Raw genomic sequence first — 11838 nt, 5'->3', positions numbered from 1 at the left:
AGTTTCACGGGATCTTAAGCACTTACATATTCGTTAACATATTGTACGAACTGGAATTGGTAACATCGTATAAAGGAGAATAAAGAAGTAGCATATCAAACGATATGGATGACGTTGTCCAACAACGAGCTCAGGAGAGGTGAAGACTGAGTTTAACATGCGTCCTCCGAAACATGCTACTTAACACCCGCCCGCTTAACCCGAAAGCCAGCCGCACCAATGTGTCAGAGGAAACACTGTTCAACTGACGACCGAAGTCAGCTTGCAGGCACCCAGCCCGACACAAGGAGTCGCTAGAGTGCGATGAGCCATGTAAACTCCTGCTGCATCAGGTTCAGGCTGGGTCTAGAGACAGGATGGAGGTCAGGCCCCTGCTGCGTCAGGTTCAGGCTGGGTCTAGAGACAGGATTGAGGTCAGGCCCCTGCTGCATCAGGGTCAGGCTGGGTCTGGAGACAGGATGGAGGTCAGGCCCCTGCTGCATCAGGTTCAGGCTGGGTCTAGAGACAGGATGCTCAGGCCCCTGCTGCCTCAGTTTCAGGCTGGGTCTGGAGACAGGATGGAGGTCAGGCCCCTGCTGCGTCACGTTCAGGCTGGGTCTGGAGACAGGATGGAGGTCAGGCCCCTGCTGCATCAGGTTCAGGCTGGGTCTAGAGACAGGATGGAGGTCAGGCCCCTGCTGCATCAGGTTCAGGCTGGGTCTGGAGACAGGATGGAGGTCAGGCTCCTGCTGCATCAGGTTCAGGCTGGGTCTAGAGACAGGATGGAGGTCAGGCCCCTGCTGCGTCAGGTTCAGGCTGGGTCTAGAGACAGGATGGAGGTCAGGCTCCTGCTGCGTCAGGTTCAGGCTGGGTCTAGAGACAGGATGGAGGTCAGGCACCTGCTGCATCAGGTTCAGGCTGGGTCTAGAGACAGGATGGAGGTCAGGCCCCTGCTGCATCAGGTTCAGGCTGGGTCTAGAGACATGACGGCTTTAACTGGGGTCTCCTGGGGCCCTGGTGGGGCCTGCTGGGCCCTGGTGGGGCCACCCTGGAAAAGCAGTCTGTCCCCCAACACTATGAGATTAACCAATGGATCATTCCTCACAGCCAGATCAATTCAACACTTATGCTTATTATATGCTTATTGGTCATAGAATGGATATAGTTTAGTATGTCAAAAGTTCAACTACATTCGCCAAAATACGAAGCATACAAGCAGTGGACAAAGGTTCGAGGCCAAGATGGCGGCTTGAACAGACGCTTTTTTAACCAAGCTCCGCACCAAACATCCGAAAGATTGTGGAAAAAAAACAAGTTTACAGTCATTACTATTACTGTTTTTATTTGTTCAAGATATAAGAACTGTCCTGTGACTGGAATAAGATCATTTATTTCGGCATGTCCATGCGAAGTCGTTACAAAAAAAGAAAGGAAGAAGCTAGTCGTTCTATTGCTAATCAACAAGAGAGAAAGGTGCTTATAGACACCTGCCATAACTACGCGAATGCTGTTGAAGATGACGAGTTCCCCTCTTTACCGATTACTCCGTGCAAAACCTCCACCCTCCGAAAAACCCAACGTGAACTCTAACATCGTGGCTACCCTCTCCTTACTCATCAACTCCAGCTCTGACGCCATTGAGAAAATGGTTATCGAAGGCTTGAAAAAGACTGTGGAATTTGCATGTGGTGAAATCAAGGATGTGAAAATGAGAGTGGCAAAAGTTGGAAAAAAAGTGTGGAAAAGGTGGAAAAGAATAACAATGTCTACCATAGACGTCTCACTGATCTGGAACAATACACAAGAAGATGGAACCTGAGACTCTACGGCTTGCCAGAGGTGGAGAATGAAGATGTGCGAGGAGAGGCTATCCGCATCTGCCAAGAAGTTATGCCTGCAGAGAAGAACAAAGTTGGTGATACCATCGATGTTGTGCATCGCCTTGGCAAGAAGCAACAGCAAAACGATTCAAGACCAATGGGTATCATCATCCTCTTCACTGCCAGATTCTACAGGGATGCTGTCTGAAAAGCTGCTAGGAAGAACGCCTTCCTTCAGAGCCATGGTCTGCGTTTCGCCGAGCATCTCAGCCCGGAGGACATAGAAAGGAGGAACAAGTTGTGGCTAACGATCAAGAAAGCACGAAATGAGAGAAAGGCTGCTTACTTCGTCGGAGGACAAAGCTTCATCAACGGTTCGGAAATCCATACTCCTCCCTAGAATCTCACCAGAAGGAACAGATTGATGGTTTCAGCCATGGTATTCTCATTTTCCTTGTATTGATTAACGTTACCTAACAAGCATCAGGTGACCTATTTTTCAGAATACTCAGGTACCTCAATGTATTCGTTTGTTCTTGTATGACCAGACCAGAAGGCCTATTTTGTTTACAAACTTACGAAGAATATTTTTTATGTATACAGTAACTAAGATACTGTGTTAAAGGGAATACAGGTCTGCTCTGACTTTACACGGTTCTATTTAACTGGATAATATGGATAATGATCAACTGGATAATATATATAGATTAAATAAACTGGATAATATATGTAAATGAAATAAACTGGATAATATATGTAAATTAAATAAACTGGATAATATATGTAAATTAAATAAACTGGAAAATATATGTAAATTAAATAAACTGTATAATATATGTAAATTAAATAAACTGGATAATATATATATAGATTAAATAAACTGGATAATATATATGGATTACATCAATTGGATAATATATACAGATTAAATCAACTGGATAATATATACAGATTAAATCAACTGGATAATATATATAGATTAAATAAACTGGATAATATATATATATATAGATTAAATAAACTGGATAATATATATAGATTAAATAAACTGGATAATATATATGGATTAAATAAACTGGATATTATATATAGATTAAATAAACTGGATAATATATACAGATTAAATAAACTGGATAATATATACAGATTAAATAAACTGGATAATATATACAGATTAAATCAACTGGATAATATATATATAGATTAAATCAACTGGATAATATATATATAGATTAAATAAACTGGATAATATATAAAGATTAAATAAACTGGATATTATATATAGATTAAATAAACTGAATAATATATATAGATTAAATAAACTGAATAATATATATAGATTAAATAAACTGGATATTATATATAGATTAAATAAACTGGATATTATATATAGATTAAAAGCAGAAGGAGCCTTTATTAGATCTAGGAAAAAAATGTCTTGAGGAGGGAGAACAGAATTCATCCTATTTCTTTAGACTTGAGAAATTTCACTCTACAAATAACACTATCCATAAGTTAAACATTGGTGTTATTACAGATGACCAAAAATGAATCGCTAAATATTGTAGCAATTTTTACAGGAAATTGTTTAGCTCTACGTACTGTGGACTCACTGAATAATGTTCACTCTATCAGTGATATATAATCTAAACAGTGTGATGAACCCATCAAAATTTAAGAGATTATAGAGTCTATCAAACATCCAAAGAACAATAAATCATCAGGTGTTGATGGAATTACTTCAGAATTTTACAAATCATTTTCTGAACAAGTAGCTCCCTTCCTATTTGAAGTCTTTTTAAAAAGAGTATTACAAACAATGTTCTCCCTCCTACAATGAGTCAGGGGTTCATAACACTGATACCTAAGCCTAAAAAAAGAAGTGCTGCTCATTGATAACCGGCGTCCAATTTGTCTTCTTAATAATGACTATAAGATATTAGCCTTACTACTTTCAAAAATAATTAAAGAAGCCCTGGATGCGATCTTTGATGAAACACAGTCTGGCTTTATGAGGAACAGACATATTTCTAACAATGTCAGACTAGTATTAGAAATACTTGACTACTCAGACCTAATAACCGAGGATAGCTTCATATTATTTTTTTATTTTTATAAAGCATTTGACACAGTAGAGCATCAGTTCCTCTTCCACTCCCTTGAGAAATGTGGCTTTGTGGATTTTTGTTCTGTAAGGCTATTAAAACCTGTTTGGGCTAGGCGGCAGTATTGAGAAATTTTGAAAAAAATATGTGCCCATTTTTAACTGCCTCCTACACCAACTCAGAAGCTAGGATATGCATATTATTAACACATTCGGATAGAAAACACTCTGAATTTTCTAAAACAGTTTGAATGGTGTCTGTAAGTATAACAAAACTCATATTGCAGGCAAAAACCTGTGAAAAATAGATAAAACAAAATGTGAATTTTGTGACTGTACTATTTAGTGTCATTGTTTTATAGATACCATAGTGAGAAAGGATTCATTTCGCAACTCCTACGGCTTCCACTAGATGTCAACGATCTTTATAAAGTTGTTTGAAGCGTCTATGATAAACAGAGAGCAAATTAGAATGCTGGGAAGTTGACATGTCGTCACTTAATTTTTTTGCGCCTGCGCATAAATCTGAGAAGCGTGAGTTTGTCATAATTGTTTATCTAGACATAGGATAGGTTGTGTGAAAATATTACTGATGTTTAACGTTAAAAATGGACCAAAAGATTAATGCTAAACAACGTTTGACATGTTTGAACGAACGTAAATAGATTATTTACTAGGTTTTTTTTGCTTTTCGGCGTGATTTTACACCCCCCCCCACCACGTTTTGTGGGAGCATAATGAACGCTAACTACTTGGTGTTATTTGGACATAAATTATGAACTTTGTCAAAAGAAACCACATTTGTTCTGGACCTGGGATTCCTGGCAGTGCCTTCTGATGGAGATAATCAAAGGTAAGGGGATATTTACAATGTTATTATCGATATTAGATGATGCTAACTGTATAGCATAGCTTATTGTTCTTAGCATAGCACCCCGTTTATTGCAAAATGTGATTTCCCAGTAAAGTTATTTTGAGATCTGGCCATTCGGTAGCAATTACGAGATGATAATATATTATTCTTTGAATGACAATATTATAATTTACCAATGTTTTCGAATAGTAATTTTGTTATGTTCACCGGAAGCATTTCAGAGAAGAAAAAAATCTGAATTTCACGCTACTGTAAAATGCTGTTTTTGGATATAAATATGAACTTGATGGAACAAAAAATGCATGTATTGTATAACATAATGTCCTAGGAGTGTCATCTGATGGAGATTGTCACAGGTTGGTGCATAATTTTAGCTGGTTTCTGCTTTTGGTGACGCCTGACCTTGAATTGAAACTGGATGTTTGTACTTTTGTGGCTATGTACTGTCCTAACATAATCTAACTTTATGCTTTTGCCGTAAAGCCTCTTTGAAAATCGAACAATGTGGTTAGATTAAGGAGATGTTTATCTTTTTAATTGTGTAAAATAGTTGATTGTTTGAGAAATTGAAATTATTAGATTTTTGATGTTTTGAATTTCCAGCCTTGTTAGCAATCCCGTCTTGGGGTTCATTGCTAACCTGTAGCCCCAACAGGTTATTAAGACTCTCTATACAAATGGTAACCGCTGTACCAAATTGAAATATGGCACCTCACCTAGATTTGAGTTAAACAGAGGAATTAGGCAAGGTTGTCCTATCTCTCCGTACCGGTTTTTATTAATCACCCAACTTCTTACAAATTCTTTAAATAATAATCCTGCACAAGGTATTCCCATAGCTGGTAAAGAAATTATTATAAGCCAGCTGGCTGACGATACTACACTTTTTCTGAAAGACGCTAACCAAAACCTCATCGATCAATGTGATACAATCCTTTTCCAAAGCATCTGGTCTATATCTTAACATTAATAAATGTGAACTAATGGCTGTCAAAAATTGTGTGGCACCTTCATATTGTGGTATTCCAGTAAAAGAAGAACTTACATATTTGGGCATATCCATTACCAAGGATCAGAAGTCTAGAGGCTTACTACATTTGAACCCTCTTATTAAAAAATCCCAGAAGAAGCTAAATCAATGGCTACAGAGGGACTTATCTTTAAAAGTAAGAGTCCTAATAACCAAGGCTGAAGGTATCTCTAGACTAACATATGGTGCTCTATTTTTATATCTTGATGGTAAAATAAGCAAGGAGATAGACCAGATGCTTTTCAACTTTCTGTGGAGAAACCGTACCCATTACATTAGGAAAACTGTTGTACTGAACACTTATGAGTATGGTGGGCTGAATATTCTGGACTTTACTGCCTTATATCATACTTTTAAGATCAATTGGATAAAACAATTCCTAAGAAGACCCACTTCTATGTGGAATTTAATTAGCAAATAAATTCATTAAAAATCCTACAATGTGATTTTCTGGATTTCTTTTTCTCATTTTGTCTGTCATAGTTGAAGTGTACCTATGATGACAATTACAGGCCTCTCTCATCTTTTTAAGTGGGAGAACTTGCACAATTGGTGGCTGACTAAATACTTTTTTGCCCCAATGTACTTGTTAACAAAATTAAGGAAGTTTCCTTTAAAATTATTCATAAATATTATCCTGCCAACCACTATATGAAGAAGTTTAAGGAAAACATAAACTCAAATTGTACCTTTTGTAATTACCACCCAGAAACAGTGTTGCATCTTTTTTGGCATTTGTATTCATGTAAGGAATCTGTGGTAAGACATCAGTAGAATTGAACACATTTATGAAGATTTTACACTATTGTGGAGAGAAGTACTGCTTGGATTCTTTACCTACGATAGAAATAATCTAAAACAATTTTATGTAATTCATTTCATTATTCTTTTGGCCAAATTTCATATTCACAAATGTAAATTGTCCTTTGTATATTATTCGTATATACTTGTGTTCCCACATGTACTTCTTGTATTGATTTGTTAATAAAAAATAAACATAAAAAAATTGAAATAAAAAAAACATACAAGCTGTGGACACTATTTCCCGGCTTTCAGGGCCCATAATGTAATTCGTGGAAAATATGCAGCTGAAGTCCGACGAAAGCGAATATAAATTCATAGCTGTAACTAATTATGACAAATTTAAGAAAATGTTAAGCAATGTAATAAAGTAATGACTTTTCAAAATAAGTTAGGTTACGCTGTCCTTATGAACCGCATAGCTTATTATTACAGCAGTATGTACCGGTATGTTAGCTAGCTACCTAATGTTAGTTGTCTACTAATACATCGGACTTGCCAGTATATTAACTAAATGCTATCTAACTACCCAACGTTTATTGATTATTCATGAAATTCTTAGCTAAGTGGTATAGTCGTTGTGAGTTCTGAATGGACATTGTTAATTCTGTTGCATTCTAAAAAAAATTGCTCTTGCTATCTACAGTCGTAGCCAAAAGTTTTGAGAATGACACAAATATAAATTTTCACAAAGTCTGCTGCCTCTGTCAGGGCTACTCTAAATAGCAGGAGACCGAGGTACGTGAAAAACACACGTTTAATAAATAAGTCCACAAAATGCCAACACAAGGCAGGGTAAACAACACTCCAAAAACAACAGAAACAAAATAATCCTGGAAGGAGTCGGGACGCAGCCCAGCAACCCTAATGCCCAAAATAACAGTGGCAGAGGACGAACAAGTCCCCAACCTACTAAATAGGACGACATGAAAATAATCCCGCACAAACCCCAACAAAAACAGACAGACTAAATACCCCACTAACGACCCCACTAACAACCCCACTAACGACCTAACACAAAGACAGACATAACCAAATGACACAGAAACAGAGATCAGTGGCAGCGAGTAGGCCGGCGACGATGACCGCCAAGCGCCGCCCGACCGGGGAGAGGCGGCACCTTCTGTGGACGTTGTGACAGCCTCAGTGTCTTTAGATATTTTTGTTAGATGTTACTATGAAATACTGAAGTATAATTACAAGCATTTCAAAAGTGTCAAAGGCTTTTGTTGTCAATTACATGAAGTTAATGCAAAGAGTCAATATTTGCAGTGTTGACCCTTCTTTTTCAAGACCTCTACAATCTGCCCTGGCATGCTGTCAATTAACTTCTGGGCCACATCCTGACTGATGGCTGCCCATTCTTGCATAATCAATGCTTGGAGTTTGTCAGAATTTGTGGTTTTGTTTGTCCACCCGCCTCTTTAGGATTGACCACAAGTTCTCAATGGGATTAAGGTCTGGGGAGTTTCCTGGCCATGGACCCAAAATATCGATGTTTTGTTCCCCGAGCCACTTAGTTATCACTTTTGCCTTATGGCAAGGTGCTCCATCATGCTGGAAAAGGCATTGTTCGTCACCAAACTGTTCCTGGATGGTTGGGAGAAGTTGCTCTTGGAGGATGTGTTGGTACCATTCTTTATTCATGGCTGTGTTCTTAGTGTTGGGTTATATTTTCTTAAACTAGTTGTGGTGCATAACTTATGAATACTAATGCTAAACATAAGAGGTTTATATTTTATTAACATAGATTGAGCAACATATAATAGACATGACTAACTGGAGGGTTGCTGGCTAGTAGTGTAGGCTGAGTAGACTCGTGACACACACACACAATGCCTGGTTGTGGGGCCTCTCAAGGACAGGTGTATGTGAGGAACTGATAGAGGGGAGAATGGCTGTGGCATAAGAACAGACACTGTCCTTGAGTGTCTGACACTCGGGTACACACACGAAGATAAGCTAGAAGACAACTGGGACCAGCCTGCACGCCAACGATAGGCTGGAGTAAGTCTAAACCACACCCAATTCTCTACTATGACAGGCCCTCAGGGAGAGGGAACTAAGTCTGTCAAGAAGTATTTAAAGAAAAACTTGTGATGTCATTCCAGTTCTCTGTCTGCCCTGCGTGGTGTTTCAGTGAGCCCGTATATACGAACATCATATTTACCATTCAAGTGTTTACATTAATTAAAGTACAAAGAAATCGGAAGGTACTCTGTGCTGACTATTTTTGTTCTGATACCAGATTCGAATTGACGCGACCCAACATTAGGCAAAATTGTGAGTGAGCCCACTCCCATGGCTGAGAAGCAACCCCACACATGAATGGTCTCAGGATGCCTTACTGTTGGCATGACACAGGACTGATGGTAGCGCTCACCTTTTCTTCTCCAGACAAGCTTTATTCCGGATGCCAGTTGTGGCCAAAAGGTTTTGAGAATGACACAAATATTAATTTTCACAGTCTGCTGCCTCAGTTTGTATTGTAATGACCTGACTAGATCATAAAGGAACAATTGTTCAGACTGAGGCTTGAGTTTACGAATTGACAGTTTATTAACCCAACTTCGCACAGTCTACTGTTTGGCTGTAGCCCATGCCAAAATAAATGAAAGATACCCCACAAACCAACCGTGACCTTCTCTTGTGAAGGCCAGACATAAGAGAGAGAGAACAATGGCTAAACCTGGTCTTAACTTCCAGTGCTCCATCCCCCTGCCCAACCCCCCTCCACGCCACTCCACCAACCACCAGGCTGCCCGGCATCCGAACATTCCAGGCATTCCCGTGATTGGCAGATAGCAGGTTGATTGGCATGTCGGACCCCGCGAACACTGGTAAGTACAACACAACCCACTAATAGCCTAACACATAGATAGTAATTTGTTATGCTAACAAGCTAGCAAGAGGTTGCGTAGCAACAGTATCAACTTCCGGTAAACAGGCGAAGCGCTAGTACGCTAAAACAGATAGGATACCAATACTAAAATGAACTCAGAGTATATTAGTATGGGTATTCAAACACAGCATTTATCCTTGGTCCCTAACTGGCCGCCACACCCAGCATATGGGTCAAATGCTTGTCAAAAAAAAATAAAAAAATACTTCAAATAATTATTTTTACATGTCAAATAACACGATTCTATGTTGTGTGTGTGTGCAAGCCAAAGAGCCACCACTACGATAGCACTGTCAAAAGATGTACAAAATAAACAAGCGCCCACACCGGCCACAATGTGTTGACAATACCACGTTGGTAATAACGCATTATTTGTTCGACCGAATGGGAAAACGTCTGTGTGAGCATTTTAAATAAGATCCGGATCAAAACTGTTTGGGAAATGTGTTTGATACAGATGTTATTAGCAACCTCTGGGGTAGCTAGTTAGATTTAGCTTGGTACCTAGCTAGCAGCAATACAACCAGCCTGAAAGCAATGACCAATAGAAACTGTCGGGTTGCGTCAATTCGAAGCTGGTGTCAGAACAAAGAGAAACTCTGGTCTCTAGTACTGTTTCACAGCTGTTTATTAAGCTAAGTAAATAGTGATAAATGCAATGTTCGTATATACGGGCTCACTGTAACACCTCGCAGGGCAGACAGAGAACTGAGTGACACATCCTTTGCTTTTCATTAAATACTCTGACAGAGATAGTTCCCGCTCACTGCTGGCCTGTCAGAGGGAGGATGAGTGTGGTTTAAACTTACTCATCCTATCGTTGGCGTGCAGGCTGGTCCCAGCCTCTAGACGCATCTTTGTTGCCAAGCATAGTTGTCTTCTAGCTTATCTTCATGTGTGTACCCGAGAGTCAGACACCCAAGGACAGTGCCTGTTCTTGTGCCACAGCCATTCTCCCCTCTATCAGTTCCTTACATACACCTGTCCTTGAGCGGCCCCACGACCAGGCAGTGTGTGTGTGTGTGTCACGAGTCTACTCAGCCTACACTACTAGCCAGCAACCCTCCAGTTAGTCATGTCTATTATATGTCGCTCAATCTATGTTAATACAATATTAACCTCTTATGTTTAGCATTAGTAATCATAAGTTATGCACCACAACTAATTTTATTATATAGGTTTAAATAGTTGTATTATATTGGTTATGCAAACAAATAATTGGTTAAACCCTAACAAAACTGCAGTCATTTTCAGTATTTTTTTTGCAATGATTTAGGAATCCATGTGAGTAAGTACTAGCTAGGTAGCCACTTGTTGTTGCCCTATTGAAATCGAACTTCAATTCATGAAAAATAACTAGCTAGCCAGCTACTTAACCCTGTTGACCAAAACTAACATTATAATAAACCAGCTGGCTTCATCTGGATATGGATGGATTATCCACAATAGTGGAATTTGCAGTTTGCCTTCAAAAGTGACACAGAAGGTTACACAATTGGTGGAATCATGCCGTATTTAGACTAGATAATATTTAACAAGGTAAGAGGGCTGGAATTTATGGAGCAATAAAATAGTGTATCAGTCTGCTCGGTAACACCCACAGAACGCAAATATGAGAGTCGTAGCTCTCATTGTGGGACTTTGACTGTAGGAAAGTCCTCAGAGTTATCAGACTCCAAAACGTACACTTAGTATTGTTTTTTTCCTCTGGAATAGTGTTCAATACACATAGTAGGTACAATAACAGGTACAATAAATGTGGCTCAATTCACAGTGGTTTCAGAGTCCTGCTGTCACATCTGTCGTCATGGAGAGAAGTGGACCAAGGTGCAGCGGAGTTAGTGTTCATAATTTTAATTCAAAAACGATCACTGGAACACTACAAAAACAAGAAAATACCGACAGCTAAACAGTACTGACAGCATATCACACTGAACAGAAACAATTACCCACAACCCCAAAGAAAAACACACACTACTATATAGGACTCCCAATCAAAGGCAACTCAACACACCTGCCTTCAATTGGGAGTCCAATCCCAATTAACTAACACATAACACAAAACTTCTGCCACGTCCTGACCAAAACTAATACAATTACGCCCTCTGCTGGTCAGGATGTGACAGTACCCCCCTCGAGGTGTAGACCCCGGAATGCACCTTAAAAAGGAAAACACAAAAAAATCCCCAATACCCCAACAAAACCAATAAACAATACCCCCTAAACAATAAGGGAGGGAAGGGAGGGTGGCTGCCGTCAACGACGGCACTGTGCTACACCCTCCCTCCCCAACCCACCTATCCTGGAGGTGGCTCAGGTGCGGGACGT

The sequence above is a fragment of the Salmo salar genome, chromosome 10 (genome assembly GCF_965601325.2).
Source record: "Salmo salar chromosome 10, fSalSal1, whole genome shotgun sequence".
NCBI classification, from domain to species: Eukaryota; Metazoa; Chordata; class Actinopteri; order Salmoniformes; family Salmonidae; genus Salmo; species Salmo salar.
The sequence above is the reverse complement of the archived record's forward strand: the minus strand, read 5'-3'. Positions refer to the sequence as shown.